General features: G+C 39.4%; 1 protein-coding gene across 1 annotated transcript in view; it reads right to left on the bottom strand.

Moving 5' to 3' along the window:
* Positions 1 to 11,797, bottom strand: part of ecrg4a (ECRG4 augurin precursor a) — a 38,612-nt gene extending 26,815 nt beyond the window's left edge. The window contains exon 1 of the mRNA XM_043692767.2: positions 11,623 to 11,797. The gene's annotated coding sequence lies outside the window, so the exon portion shown is untranslated. The remainder of the gene's footprint in view (positions 1 to 11,622) is intronic.
* Between the last annotated feature and the right edge of the window lie 4,228 nt (positions 11,798 to 16,025).

Raw genomic sequence — 16,025 nt, 5'->3', positions numbered from 1 at the left:
ATGATCTCTTGATACATCTTATCTTGTCATGATTAGATTAGATTACTTACAGTGTGGAAACAGGCCCTTCGGCCCAACAAGTCCACACCACCCCGCCGAAGCGCAACCCACCCATACCCCTACATTTACCCCTTACCTAACACTACGGACAATTTAGCATGGCCAATTCACCTGACCTGCACATCTTTGGACTGTGGAAGGAAACCGGAGCACCCGGAGGAAACCCACGCAGACACGGGGAGAACGTGCAAACTCCACACAGTCAGTCACCTGAGGCGGGAATTGAACCCGGGTCTCTGGCGCTGTGAGGCAGCAGTGCTAACCACTGTGCCACCGTGCCGCCCACCTGCCACCGTGCCGCCCACCAATCTATAAATCTTTTCCCTCCTGCTTCTTCCTCAAAACATTCATTTCATCAGACATTATTTATAGTTAACTTAATGATCTCTTGCTCCCATTCCTCAGTGACACTCCATAAATATTTACTGTCGAACAACCATCTAACTTTTCACACTCCCAACTCTCCGCCTATTCTCCTCGCAGGTGAAGACACTCCACAATCCACGAACAGACAAAGAAGCAGGATTGAAGCTGAAGTCTTGAACACGATGACGTTGATGGAGGAAGAACTCCTATTGGAAATATTGGTATGGCTGGGACAGTGCAGGTCATTGTCTATGTAGGTTTGGGTGGCTCAGAGAGCTCTTGATAGTATGTGCTATGACATTGCTGTTGGCATTGAACTGTCACTCATATTGATCAATGTCACTGTGTTGCATTATTCAGAAGCTTCAAAGAGCATTCCCAAGAATTCTGTGCCTTTTTACTGGGTATCTTTTATCCTTCCTGACTAACAATGGCTTTTAAATGATAGAAGAGTTTTTGGGATTAAAGTACCAAACTCCCCAGAGTTCCTGAATTTATAACCAAAAGTGAAAATGCTGGAAAATCTCAGCAGGTCTGGCAGCATCTGTAAGGAGAGAAAAGGGCTGACGTTTCGAGTCTAACTGACCCTTTGTCAAAGCTTTGACAAAGGGTCAGTTAGACTCAAAACGTCAGCCCTTTTCTCTCCTTACGGATGCTGCCAGACCTGCTGAGATTTTCCAGCATTTTCTCTTTTGGTTTCAGATTCCAGCATCCGCAGTCATTTGCTTTTATCCTTAATTGATAATAATGGGACTCTTAGTTGAGGTCAACCAATATATGAATAACCAGTATTCAAATTAAGTCAAAGTTATGAAACAAATGTTTACATATTCTTAACAGAAAACAGCAATTTATAAAATCATGAGGGAGCACAGCTAAGGTGGAACTGCAAAGGTCTTTTCCACGGGGTGAGGGAGTTCAAAACTAGAGCATATTTTTAAGGTGAGAGGAGAAAGATTCAAAAAAGACATGGGGGGCAACTTTTTCACACAGAAAGTGGTTTTAATGCGGAATGAATTGCCAGAGGAAATGGTAGATGTGGGTGCAGTTATAACATTCAAAAGACATTTGGACAGGTATGAAAAGGAAAGGTTTAGAGGGATACAAGTCAAAATACAGGCAAGTGGAACTAGTTTATTTGGGAAACTTGGTCGGCGTAGACGCGTGGGACTGAAGGGTCTGTTTCTGTCCTGAATGATTCTGTGGCAGTGAAGACAACATGTCAGTTTCTTATCCTCCAGGCTCAGGAAAATACCGCCATAAAGCAACTCAACTGGACAAATTACTAAAAATGTTTACATTTTATTTACTAGAAAAATAAATTATTCCCTCTTTAATTTTTCAAATATCCCAATTTTGAAAAATGATTAAAATAACAGAAAATAATTTAATATAAAAATAAGCATTAAGTCCAGGTGTAAATACAGCTTACATTTTAAATTCCTGACATTTACTTTAAAATATATAAAGCCCACTTCTAATTACAGTGAGGCACAATTTCCAGTATTTTTCTGTAAATTGAAACAAAAATCAGTTAAAAGCTTTAAAAGTGCATCCTTTAATGTTCTTGTGCCAAAAGAACTCGATTTATTTTTTTAAAAAGTATCCCATAAGATCTCAAAACCAGAGCAATTCGTGGAAAATTTCAATTATGAGTGATTTAATCTGTGGGGAGAATCTCCACCCAGTGTAGCTTTTATTAAGAACTATTACAAAGGACTGTAAAAATTCAAATTATGTTGTATGTAATTTGGGCTTCAGTTCTGCAATCTTCTTTTAGTAGACAACAATGCAATTGGATGAAATCTCCAGCTCTAAATGCTTAAAATTTGAATGCTTATCTCACAAATGCTAAATAAATGAAGCCCTTCACATCTTAAACCAAATGCTAATTAATCCAGTAGAACTAACAATTAACTTTATATTCTCAACATGAATTTTGCTGAGTCTCCACAAGGATTTAACATGAACTATATCTAACAATCCTTTGAATTCGTAAAGGCAGGCTGTTTTTTGGTAAAAACAAGTTTCCTTGAATATCTAAGTAAATGGCATGGAGAGAGTAAATGGCACTCATTAGGCAAATGCAATTTCAGTAAATTTCCAACCCTTATTTAAATAGTTGAACAATATTCGTAGCACAATATAAAATAAAGAACTGCAGAAGTTTGAGACACTCAGAAGGAAGAGAGAGAAGGAAAGAGTGAAGCAAAGAAAGGGATTGTTGATAGTAAGCCAAAGAAGAAGAGAAGCTAGATCAGTGATAATCGATCTATGTGGAGTAAAAAATAGGTTGGTTGGTTAAAGTACTGAATACCATTTCCGTGGAGGACCTGGGGTCATAGGGGTAGTCAGTGAACATAAGGAAGGTGTTCATATTTTGAAACTGTTAAGCGCAATATTGAGTCATGAAAGCTGTTAGGTACCTAAGCCAAAGATGGGGTGTTGATTCTTCAGTGTGCATTAAGCCTTGCTGAAGCACAACAATAGGCATGGGAAAATTAATGCCATGCTAATTTGAATTTCAGACTCATTTTAAGGTTGCTTTGGTACCATCCCCCAAACCAGAACCTCTGGGTTTGAGGACCAATGTAAGGACTTGGTGACCCAAAAGATGCATTCATATTTGGCCATGCATGTTGCATATCAAACTGCAATACACCAATGGCAGGTGTCAAGGAACAGGAAGGAGACGTGGTCAGCCACGCTTGATGTGAAGTGGCACACATTATGCCACAACTCTAGCCTGGTCCCAGAAAAACTAGCCATAGAAACAGCCCTACATATATACTTTGCCTGCCTTGTGTGCCTTCAAACATGGGAAAGGTTTAAGTCTACAGCTGCTTCACATCAGGACCCTGTGAAAAGTAGCCATTCTTAGCTAAATGAGGTTTCTTCTTCCATAAATCTTAGTAAATTCACATTGTGAATGAATAATATTTATTAGCTTTCTCTACTTAGAGGAAAGTTTGTTTGCGCAAGGATGGATTTACCTTCGCCAATGCCCCACCTCTTTTTGTAAAGTAATGTATTCTGGGATATAGTCACTGTAGTAGCAACTATCCTTTGCTTCACCATCATAAATATCCTTAACTTGTCATCCTGAATTACCAGTCTATAGGACCTGCATGTCAGAATTAAAGACAAGTGCAACCCAATCTAATATTTAAACATATTCTGTTTGGCAGATTGGCAAGTTCTAGACACAGTGTTGAGGATTGTACAAGCTTAGTACAATTGCCACAATGGAGAAAAGGCCAATCTAAAAGGTCCTTCTGTCCAAGACCACTGTCTGGAAATTGTGTGAAACATCTTGGGCTGTACATTTGACATGAAATGAATGTTGTAAATAAATAAAATAAATTGGTTGCAGCATCTCAGAGTGCCACATGCTACATAGGAATAAATTGATCTTGCTTGTACATTTTAGGTTGAAAATGCATGTTCTTTCAGCACTGATTCTTGTCTACCATTTAGAAGCAAGACTATTGACTAAATCTTTCTCTCTGTAACTTACAAAGGACTTTAGGATGTTACATTTTAGTTTTTTTCTCCAGCTGATGGCATTCAGTTGTTGAGGGACCATAGTGGGGTAAGGTGCGAGAGCAGAAATAGAAGGTAAGAAGTTTAACCATGAAAGAATCCTTGCTCGCCACTATGTCATCTTCAAATTCTTTTCAAGGTCTTTAACAGAAGCCATTGCTTACTAACGTTTTGCTGAATTCTCTCATAATCTCAAATTCGAAACTCTTGTATCCCCCAAATAATTTTCACATATCACACGTCACTTTAATGACATTAAACAATAAATGACATTCTCCATTGTTGAGACTTTGTTGTCTCATTATTACCCATTGCCTTTGGTCACCCCACAGCGAACCGTGAACTTTGTTGGTTTTCTTCAACATTTGTCAATTATCAAGTTTCACAGGACTGTTCTTGCTGTGTTTCCCTTCCATCCTTTATATCTAGTGTCACAACCATATAGTTATAATGTTGTATATTTTATCAAGGCTAGCTTGGCATTTGAAATTGATAAAAGATCAAAAAACTGTTGCCGGAAGTCACCGCTGATTTCTGTTTATTCACGTCAGTGAAAGGCTGATATGTAATCTCAAAAAAGGAAATGATTTAAAACTTAATTATTGTTTTGCCAACACAACAGGTCATAGTCAGTCATAGAACACAGAAACAGACCTTTGGTCCAACTCCATGCTGACCCGACATCCCAATCTGACCCAGTCCCATCTGCCAGCATTTGGCCCATATCCCTCAATACCCATCCTATTCATATACCATTCCAGATGCCTTTTAAATGTTATAATCGTAGCTGCCTCCACCATTTCCTCTGACAACCCATTCCATACTGTCACCACCCTTTGCGAGAGAAATTTATCCCTCAGGTTTTTTAAAATATTTTCCCTCTCACCTTAAACCTACACCCTCTAGTTTTGGACTTGCCCAATCCTGGGAAAAAGACCTTAGCTATTCACCCTAATCATTAGATTAGATTAGATTACTTACAGTGTGGAAACAGGCCCTTCGGCCCAACAAGTCCACACCGACCCGCCGAAGCGTAACCCACCTAGACCCATTCCCCTACATTTACCCCTTCACCTAACACTACAGGCAATTTAGCATGGCCAATTCACCTAACATGCACATTTTTGGATTGTGGGAGGAAACCGGAGCACCCGGAGGAAACCCACGCAGACACGGGGAGAACGTGCAAACACCACACAGAGAGTCGCCTGAGGCGGGAATTGAACCCGGGTCTCTGGCTAACCACTGTGCCACCATGCCACCCACAAATCATGCTGAGATGATTTTACATACCTCTATAAGTCAACCCATCAGCGTCCGATGCTTCAGGAAAAAAGCCATGGCCTATTCAGTCTCTTTCTATAATCAAACCTGCAAGGTCCTTCTAGGCTTGAGAATCAAATGATTGAATTTTGCAGACCAACCCAAAAGTTTTAGAAGGACGGGTGAGGAAATTAATTGAGCAGGAGGGAAATTCTCTGTTTCCTGAGAGTGGGTTAAACTTTTTTTAGTTTTCAGAAGGTGTCCGGGCTGCTCCGACAGAGTTAGGAACCACTTTTCTCATTCATCAGCATGTCATGAATACTCCAACACTCCAGCCCAATGAAATTACACGCATGGGCACAAACTTTATGGCCTAAAACTAGAAATACGTATTCACAAACCAGTCTATATAAATGACGCGTGTACCTGTTGCGGTTGTCTTCTTGTTCCAAGTTCTGGTGAGTTCAAACACCTTCTCTAATTTGGCTCCTTTAGAAACAAATGATATTGTACACAAACACTTACAGTGTTGGGGTTGAAGCCACTCCATGCTCAATAGCTGATGAGAAATCTCATTCATATGCAGTTCTCGCCCAATACAACAATTTACTCGTCTGCAGGTAGCTGGAACTCTCTCTACCCTTTCTTAGCTGCCTGGCCGATGATGCTGAGAGCCTGGTGCACCTCTGGCCCACACAGTGCAGTCATCTACAGATGCAGCCTCTGGGACTTCATGTCTCAGATTCTGTTATTTTCTTTCCTTTTTCCTCAGTCTTAGTAAAGTGAAGACAAATGCTGGCTTAGCTAGATCAAATATCTGGCATGGATGTACTCATTTCTCAGTACGTATCAATAGGAGATGGAAGCATGACTATAGAAGCTGTCACATAGATCCATCACCTCCTGCAGATAGGCAGTTAGTCAGCTGGGGAGGAAGCATGATGTTAGTGGCAATGAAGATCTGGCATGTAACTTTCCAGCCACTGACTCAACCAGGGACATTTGTTGCATCTGCTGATTAGCATCTGCAGTGCATTCAGGGATTCCATGATGCCTCTTACACAAAAGCAATAGTGTATCCAGTTCACCATGGCCCCAGAGAGCCAAGGTGCCCAAGGCAATCAGATTTACAGTAATAGCTAAGTTCCTTCAGATACAAGGGGCCATTGATTTTCTGCATGTGATATTAAGAGCTCCATGGCACCATCCAGCCAGATTCCTAAACGGGAAGGAATTTCACCCTCTCTATATCCATCTCATTTGTGACCACAAGCAACTCCTGCTGGAGTGTGATTGCCATCCAAGGAGCTATCACAACACTCAGATTCTGGACAGATTCTATATAGCTCAAATGTTTTCCCCCTGCATCATCTTCAGGGCTAGCTTGTGACTGACAAGGCTACCCCCAGCAGGCACGGCTAATGATCCCAGTCACCATTCTAAAGTCAAATCATTCATCCACTTGGAATATCATTGAACAGACAATTGGTCAGATGATGTTCAGGAGGAATGCTCCATCACTAATTGGACAGGATCTCCAAAGTAATGATTGTGCAGTATGACGGGGTGTGCTTTTAGAAAAGTGGGAGATGAACCAATTGTCTGTCTTCTCAAATGAGGAAGAAGAAAGTCCCTGATAGAGATGCTGAGGAAGCCAAGGCTGATCACAAGGATGTAGAAGAATTCAGGGCAGTACTGAGACAGGCCTGAGAGAATCTGGTAGCAGCTGGATTTAAGGGGGTATGACTTTGCGTGAATATTTAGATACTCAGAAGTAAGAGTCAGTTGTGATGCAGAGGTATTCCTGTGCTCAAGGGAGTATTTATTTTACAACTGTTAAATTTAATCGGAACCTGGAGGCCACAGAGAGAAAACAAAACAAAGTTTTTTTTTAGTGTGGTGAGGCACTACCCTTACCCAAGGTCTCAATAAGACTTTGGTTCTTCACATGCGGCTAGGAAGATTGGATAATTATGAGCTTCCACTAGGTACATTCCCCATGCTCCTGTAATCCCTTACTCAAAAGTAGTAAGAATCTTTTTGTTAGACATCCAACCCGCAGTGCCCCCAAACCCCTCTATGCATACTCTTGCGGCATCTTCTCCTGAAGGAGAGAAGCGTTGTGTGACATTAGCATGGGTACACAAGCACAATGTCTGCATTGATAGAAACAGATAGTGATGTGAATATCCAAAGCTTGCACACATGATTGCACATAATACCTGTAAGAAAAACGCAATATAGGGGAAGTTCTGAGTGTAAGGGTCCTGAATGTAAGGCCTTTCATTATGGTCAAAGAGCTAGAGATGATAAAAATCAATAAAGCTTCATAAAATATGCATGCCCCCTACTCCTTTGAGGTGTTGATCCTGAAGCCACTTCTTGTGGTGCATCTGATCACTAATACTCTTTAAGAAAGGAAATCTCACAACCTACATGAAACTGCAGAGCCACAGACATAGATGATACGTAGCCTCTGAAACAGCAGTCAATCTATTCAATGTAAGGGATTAGGGATGGGCAACAATAAATGTCTAGACATAGTCAGCAGATTGCCTTCCCTAGAAGAGATTTATGAACTAAATGCAATCTTACAAGATCAGGAAATTTCAGAGTCATCAGTACTTTTTTCCCCAGATTTAATTGATTGCACTTAAAATTTCCCAGCAACCACTTTGCCCTGTTTTATTAGCCCTGTAAGATTGTGACCATACTATTACACTTACAGCTAGCATATCCGCACCAACACTCAACAGTCTTTGAATTGTCCAAAGTTCACCTTCCTCCTGGTTCCATTATGGCTTACACTAGCATACCATTCCATAATAGACAATTCCTAAAATACACATACTTAAATCTCTCTAAGCGTCATCCAACTTTATCTCCTTAGAATCTTCTAGTCCGACATGTCACCCCAACCTCCCCACTCTAAGCTTTCACTTCCAAACACATTTGTTGCTCAATGGATCCTCTGTATTCTTACCATTGACAGAACGTTTAGCTGCCAGACATCTGATCTCTCACAAAGTTGCATGCTGCTGGGTCATAGATTTCGACAGGTTAGAAAGTAGGGAGGTTTAAGAAAGTATGCCATGACCCAGATCTGCTCCGGTACTCAATATTCATAGCAACCATTTTTGCCCATCCTACCATCTAAACAAAGCTAAATAAAAGGAAACTATTGTGCAGAACATTGAAGTGATTGTGTGCCCAGACCAGTTTGAATCTTACAAATCACCATCAGATTTGGGTGAATTTATACACAAGCTGACTATTGTTTCAATAAACCAAAGTATAAGTCGAACAGAAACACCTGTACAGGAGACCAACTACAGTTTCTGACAGAAAAATCTGAAATGATTAGAACTCACTGGAACAATGCCACCTCATCTATTTAAGATGCATTTCAACCACAAGTGAAGGGGAATCTTCACATACTGTTACAATCAAAAGGATATAGCATACATTCGGATATGTGTAATACAAAGAGAATGTGAATACAGAAAGTAATTTAATTGTATTATTATGTATGTTGTAGCCTTTCAAGTTTCAGCAAGGAATTATGATTGTAAGGAAATTGATTAGTGGAGTTATATATTTTTATTAGAAATTAGAAAGGAAATTTATAAAGATAACAGGCTGTGGTAGTGAGCCATATAAATCAAGCCAACAGGTCATGTCCCTGGTTTACACTGGGTGGCTACCCCTTTATGATAGCAATTATATCTACTGACAGGTTAGGTATTGGCGGGGGTGGAGGGGTGTGCTTTTCTCTGACTCATTGACTACGAACTCCTGCTAGAAACTACACATATTGAAATCTACTGAACACAGGATCATTGTATCATACACACAAAGAATGGTTATGACATGCTGCCAGTGCTATTGATCGTACTTTAATATCCATAGGCGAAAACTAAAGAAAAAATATTAAATCAGTGATCTAAAAAGGCATTATTTCATTAGAATTAGAAAACACTGAGAATAACTTGAGAAGAAACAGGTTAAAAAAAAGAATCATCACATTATAGAATGATTGAAGTACAAACCAGAACAGTATTTCCAAATAGATGGGGGTGGATGATCAAACCAAACTGGGATATAAAAATATGTGGAAACAGTATGGGCATATGGGATTGGGACACATGCTCAGCACTGAACAGTATGGATTAATTGAGCTACTAAGTCTGTTTCAATGTTTCATCTCTGTAATTCAATGCAACTTCATTATCAATTATTTCATCACTTCCTGTCTGAAACCTGCAGAGTATGGCCACCACATATCCACAACATATTAATTTTCGACGACTTTCTGTTTCTCATGTTCCTTCACCTCTCCATTGCTTTCTTTATTATCACCTTTTCTATTCAGCCCAATTTCTCAGTTCATTTTTGCAGCTCAGTTCCCTTAGTTTCATCATCTGTTGTACTGTCAAAAATGGCTAGAGTCACACGTTTTCAGTTTGTGTTAACATACCCAAGGTTTTATCCTTCGTCAAATCACATGCAAGCTGGCCACAAGACACTTCCAAACTATCTTGAACATGTATCCACTTCCTCCTTAAATAACAGAAATATATGATACCCAGTAAGTAGACCAGACAGTACAATAGTGTGAGCTATGCTGGCACCATCAATATAAGATGGCACAAACTACCTCAAACCCAAAAGCTTCTTATCCATCACTGCCAATAGGGAATACTTTAGATTAGATTCCCTACAGTGTGGAAACAGGCCCTTCGGCCCAATAAGTCCACACCGACTCTCCGAAGAGTAACCCACCCAGATCCATTTCCCTCTGACTAATGCACCTAACACTATGGGCAATTTAGCATGGTCAATTCACGTAGCCTGCGCATCCTTAGACTTAGATTGTGGGAGGAAACCCATGCAGACATGGGGAGAATGTGCAAACTGCACACACACACACAATCACCTAAGGCTGGAATTGAACCTGGCTCCCTGGCACTGTGAGGCAGTAGTGCTAATCACTGAGCTACCATGAAATATTCAGAAGGAACAGAAGATTAAGATGGAAGTCATGCAAGAGGCAATACCACAGAAAAGAACATATCTACGTAAATTAACATTTCATATCACAAAATAAAAGAGGTTATGAAGTCATTAAAATATAGTGAATTAAGACATCGTTTAATTGGTTAGTATACCTCAATGTAATTAACTTATTCCCTGTCTCAATCTTAAGCTATCTTTTCACTCAATGTTTGGTTTATCTAGTATCACAAAGCTTTGCACACAGCAGATAGATAAATAGCTGTTATAGAGTCATGGCGTCATACAGATATACAGCACAGAAACAGATCGTTTGGTCTAACTCATCCATGCTGACCAGTTATCCTAAATAAATCTAGTCCCATTTGTCAGCATTTGACCCATATTCCTCTCAACCCTTCCTATTCATATACCCATCCAGACACTTTTTAACTGTTGTAATTGTACCAGCTTCCTCTGGCAGCGCAATCCTTGAACTTTGAAAACTTAATTTTGGAAAAATTGCAACTTCCCTTTAATTTTAGCTTATCCCTGTTGCACAGTTATGTTTCATGCTTTGAGTGTCCTGTCAATCTGAAAGCCAAAATACAAATGCAAATTCTTGATTTTTTGCTGCTTTATTAGACACATATGCTAACTTTAGAAAAATAGAATGATATTCTCTCAACTGTAGATTCCACTCCAGACTTTGAAAGAAGTCAATATAAACAAGATTTAAAACACAAAAAAAGAACTAATATTATATTCAGCTGCTGTTAGCTTCTGGAAATAATTTAATTGCACACTAACATTACAAACATACCAATTCTATATTTTGACATGTATATTTTGGAGCTGGATTTATTTAATCAAAATATTATCCCAACTAAAAGAAAAACAATCATGTTTGGCAAATTTGCAGCTGGGTCTTTTCAAATCAACTCAGTACAATGGTTCTTTTTACCCAAGTATTAGTTAAGAAAACCCATGAAGAATTAAGATTCAGCTGAGGTCAAATTTGAGTATAATATTTTTTATCATGCATTTTGAAGATATATTGTTAAACAATTGACATATATAGTGCATGTATGGATTTTTTTAAAAAATGACTCACAACCTCACAAAAGCAGAAAGGTAACACAAAAACATATAAAGCTTTAGAACATTCAAGTCCTAAGGTTTTAGAATAACACTTCTATCTTCTGTATAAGTTTGCTACTGGTCTACCGGCTTTCTTGAAAATGCAGCACACAGTATTCATCCCCAACAGATCATATTCTTTGTGATCTAAATAGAAGATAACTACACAGCTCCATTGCAGACAGAAAAAAAGAAAACAGACCACTGGTAAACTTAAATTACTAAAATTATCTTTGTTCTTCAATTCATTCAATTTACCTTGAACAAAATAAATATTCTTTCTTTTCCCTTCCAAGTGTGTGGGGGAGAAAAATCAGATTATTCAGTCCACAGCAAAGTCAAATATCCCTTATTTTGTAAAGCAGGGTCGAAGACAGCTTAGCCTGGCCTAGCTTTGCAAGCAGATGCAGAAGTGAGCACTGTCCAGATGCAGAACAAAGATTCAACAGTTGAATAAGTTAAACTAAAGATGAGTCACATAGAATGGAACTTCTGTTAGTCATCTAAGAAATCTGATGTTAGGCTGTTGACAACAAGTATTAAAAAAATCTGACAGAATTGCGAATGTTTTTAATTTAAACAGAGTACTTTGCAAGCTCCACTAGATTGCAAACAGATGTTTGTGTGATGTGAGCGATAAAGAATTTAATAGCTCAACTGATGGTTTCCATTAAGCAAAATCATTGACAGATTTGCAATGTGAAACATATTTTCACTGAACATTTTAATTTCAGAAAAGTATTCAGTGTTTTATTACCAACTTTGTTGAACTGATGTCTTTCATTAACATTCATCGAAAGACACAGTTGCCTAAAAGTGCACCTACATCAAGTTAAACACATGGGAGGAATATTTGTTCAAGAAACCATTGGAAGCAGCCAATGAACGATTTTCTCTTTTAACAGTCTGCACCTCTAATTCAACTTATCTAATAATTCAATTTTAACCTAGTTTCCATTTAGTCATAAAATGACTTTGCATTATCACACATGAGCTCAAGTCAGAAAGCTATTTATTCATGTGATATTAGTTTGAACAGAGAAGTCTCCAACTTCTCAGGAAATGGAACATGCAAAATCTAATGCTTAATCAGCACTATAGATCAGAAGGTAATATGTTCATTCTCGTCACTAGGGTAACAACTTAACTGTAAAAATTTAAGTTGGGTTAATTAATATATCTTGTGTATTTAATAGACAAGTTGCAAAGATAGATAACAATTTCATAGGGTTTGGATTTTGTTGCTAATTAATATAGAATTAACTGCCTGCAGAATACAGCTACATTCGAAGATATGCTTTCTCACCATGTAGGAAGAGAAAAAGACTATATGTGATGCTTTTCAATTATGGTAATGTATATTTCTATAGCATTTTATGTGCCAACAGACTGTTAATATATATTTAAAAGACAGGCATGACCACAGTAAAAAGAATGACATTTTGTCTTAATATGTTTACTTTAGATTTAGAAATACATGAAAAAATGAATAGAGTAATTCACAAAAATGTTATGCACACATAATGCAACTACACACCTTATTGATTTAAACACAAGCAATGTATTGTGAAGGTGGGAAATCTGATTAAAACTGTGAACGTGGAAGTGCTCAGCAAGCATTACAGCATCTTTGGAAACTGAAACCAAATTAATATTTCAGGCCAATAATCTTGCATCAGAACTGGTAAAAGTTAGAGATGTAACAAGTTTTAGCCAATACAGAGGGGTGAAAAGGAGAGGAAAGATCAAAAGAGAAGATCTATAATAGGATGAAAAACAAGGAGATTAAACATCGAAAATGAGTAAATGATGCAGTAATGAGACAAGAAGCTAAATATAGGTCTGTAGAGTCTTTATTAATTTCTTCTAATATTTCAACTTCCTCCACCCTCTTGTCTATACTCGTATGTCTTTGAGAAGAATAAAGTATTCATTGATGACTGTGTTTATAACTTCTTGTTCCATACACAGATTGCTTCGATAGTTCCTAATGCGCTCTGCTCTTTCCCTAATTATCCTCTTGCTCTTTATATATATTAAAATAGCCCTTTTTGGGTTTTCCTTTATTCTACTCACGAATGCTCTCTCATACTTGCTACTGGCTTTCCTACTTTATCCTTTTTAAGATTCCCCCGGCACTTTTTATACTCACTTTGCCATATTGCGCTTTAGAAAGCAACTGACCTGGTTAGAGTCCCCAACCAGGTTGTGCTCACTCAGATCCTATGTGAACCAGCTGGTGGGGAGTATTCGGAGACATCTTTAATCTTTCCTTACCCCGAAGTGAGGTTCCCACCTGCTTCAAGAAGACCACGATCACCCCGGTGCCAAAGAAAAATCAGGCAATGTGCCTCAATGACTAATGCCTAGTGGCTCTGACATCCATCATTATGAAGTTATGAGAGGTTAGAAACAGCACATAGCAACTCCAGTCTCCCAGATTGGCTGATCCACTACAATTTGCCTACCACTGTAATCAGTCCACAGCAGATGCCATCTCCTTGACCCTACAATTCATCCCTGAAATATCTGGATAACAAGGACACCCAAGACAAACTCCTATTTATTGACTTTAGCTCCACCTTCAACACCGTAATTCCAAATGAACATATCTCCAAACTCCGAGAACCAGGACTCTGTTCCCCTCTCTGCAACTGGATCCTCAACTTCCTGACCTGCAGACCACAATCAATAAGAATAGGCGACAAGAGCTCCTCCATGATAATCCTCAGCACCAGTGCCCCACAAGGCTGTATACTGAGCCTCTTACGAGACTTCTTATACACTCATGACTGTGTGGCCAAATTCAGCTCTAATTCCATTTACAAATTTGCTGCTGACACTACCGTTGTGAGTTGGATCTCAAACAACAATGAGACAGAGTACAGGAAAGAGATACAGACCATAGTAGCATGGTGTAAACACAACACTCTCTCACTCAATGTCAACAAAATTAAGGAGCTGGTCATCGACTTCAAGAAGTGGAGTGGAGGACATGGCCCTGCCTGTATCAATAGTGCTAAGGTGGAGGTGGTCAAGACCTTCAAATACCTAGTAGTAAATATCACTAACAATCTGTTCTGGTCCTTTCATGCTAACACTAGAGTCAAGAAAACACCCCAATATCCCTACTTACTCAGAAAGCAAAGGAAATTCAGTCTGTCCACAATGAGTCTTAACAATTTTTATAGATATGCCATAGAGAGCATCCTTCTTGGATGCATCACAGCTTGATATGGAAATTCCTCTGTCCAAGACTGCAATAAATTACAAAGAGTTGTGAATGTGGCCCATTCCATCACACAAACCAGCCTTCCTTCCATTACTCTGTCTTCAATTCCTGCAGCCTCAGGAAAGCAGCCAACATAATCAAAGACACCTCCCCCCCCCGATTATACTCTCTTTGACTGTCTTTCACCGGGCTGAAGATACAAAAAAATTAAAACATGTGCCAACAGATTCAAGAACAGCTTCTTCCCTGCAGTTATCAGAGTTATAAATGGACTTCTCATATATTAGAGTTGATCTTCATCTGCATCTTCTCTGTAGCTGTAACACTATATTCTGCATTCTGGTCTATTACCTTAATGTACTTACATAAAGTATGATTTGTTGGGATAGCATGCAAAACAATACTTTTCATTTGTACCTCAGTACCTGTGACAAAAATAATATCAAATCAAAAACAAAATCCCTACCTAACTCCCTAAGTCTATTTCCAAGACCTCATTTCTCTTACTCACTGTGCCATTGGTTCCAAAATGGACCACGACATTTGCTGTTCATCCTCTCCATTCTGAATGCCTGCAGCTGCTCTCTGACATCTTTGATCTTGGTACCAAGGATGCAGCAAACCATCATGTTTAAAGTCACAAATGCACATGTCTACTCCCCTTAGTAATGAATACCCAACTATTGGTCCTGTTCCTCACTTCTCTCTCCCTCCCCTGAGCAGCTGGACCACACATACAGTATCATGGCCTTGGCTTGGGCTGGTTCCCACAGAGGTGCAGCCATTGTCTCCACTTCCAAGGCTGGAAAGTGGAAAGTGAATGAGATGCACTTGTGTGATTCTCCCACTACCTGCCTAGTTCTCATTGTCTCTCTATGATTAACCAGTCCCTTTCTGTCTACACGTCTTTAAGCTGCAGGGTGATCACATCCTGAAATATGTGATCCATGAACTTTGCAGTTTCATAAATGCACTCTGGAATATTCAGACTATGCTGCCACACCAGTAAACCCCGTAGCTTGAGTTACTCCAGCCAGAGGCACTTTCTGCACTGACAGTCATCCAGATCACCAGGAGTGTCTAGGATTTCCCATAGAGTGCAGGTTTGTAACCAATGTCCATTAGTGTACTATTGTCTCTCACCCTTATATGTTAAGTTGCTCCACCCACTATTTCACAACTTCTGTCTCCTCAGTACCTCAGCATGCTGCCTCCAGTCCCTACAACTGACCTCCCCAGGCTTCCTACCACAGCAATGGCCTCTGATAAATCTTTTGACTTAATTGAGCTGACCCCATAACTGACCATGGCTCATCACCCTGACTGACTTGGATGGACGTCATTGACTGCTGAGAGACTAGAACCCAGATTGATCTCTATGTAGCTCCCACAATGAATCCCTGACTGGGCTTGCAGGGCTGCCCTTGGC

This window comes from Chiloscyllium plagiosum, unplaced genomic scaffold (assembly GCF_037043375.1).
Source record: "Chiloscyllium plagiosum isolate Xiang-an unplaced genomic scaffold, Cpla_swu_hap1 HiC_scaffold_6, whole genome shotgun sequence".
NCBI lineage: Eukaryota > Metazoa > Chordata > Chondrichthyes > Orectolobiformes > Hemiscylliidae > Chiloscyllium > Chiloscyllium plagiosum.
The sequence above is the reverse complement of the archived record's forward strand: the minus strand, read 5'-3'. Positions and strand labels throughout refer to the sequence as shown.